The following is a 243-nucleotide window of genomic DNA, read 5'->3' as shown; positions in this document are numbered from 1 at the left end:
AGAGATATTGGAGAAAGAAAAGTGAAGAGAGGGAGACGTGAGAAAGAGGAAGAGGAACAAGACGGGAAAAGAGGGAATGAAAACACGAAGAAATAAGAAGAACAGAGAAAACGAAAGATAAATTAGGAGATAGTGACGTTTCTTGTGCGATGAAAATCAAGAGGTTTAGAGAAAGAATGAAAAATCGATGAATTTTTTTAAATATTCATGCAGATCGTCACAACACGTGCACCGGATCCATAC

Source organism: Penaeus monodon, chromosome 15 (genome assembly GCF_015228065.2).
Source record: "Penaeus monodon isolate SGIC_2016 chromosome 15, NSTDA_Pmon_1, whole genome shotgun sequence".
Classification (NCBI taxonomy): domain Eukaryota; kingdom Metazoa; phylum Arthropoda; class Malacostraca; order Decapoda; family Penaeidae; genus Penaeus; species Penaeus monodon.
The sequence above is the reverse complement of the archived record's forward strand: the minus strand, read 5'-3'. Positions refer to the sequence as shown.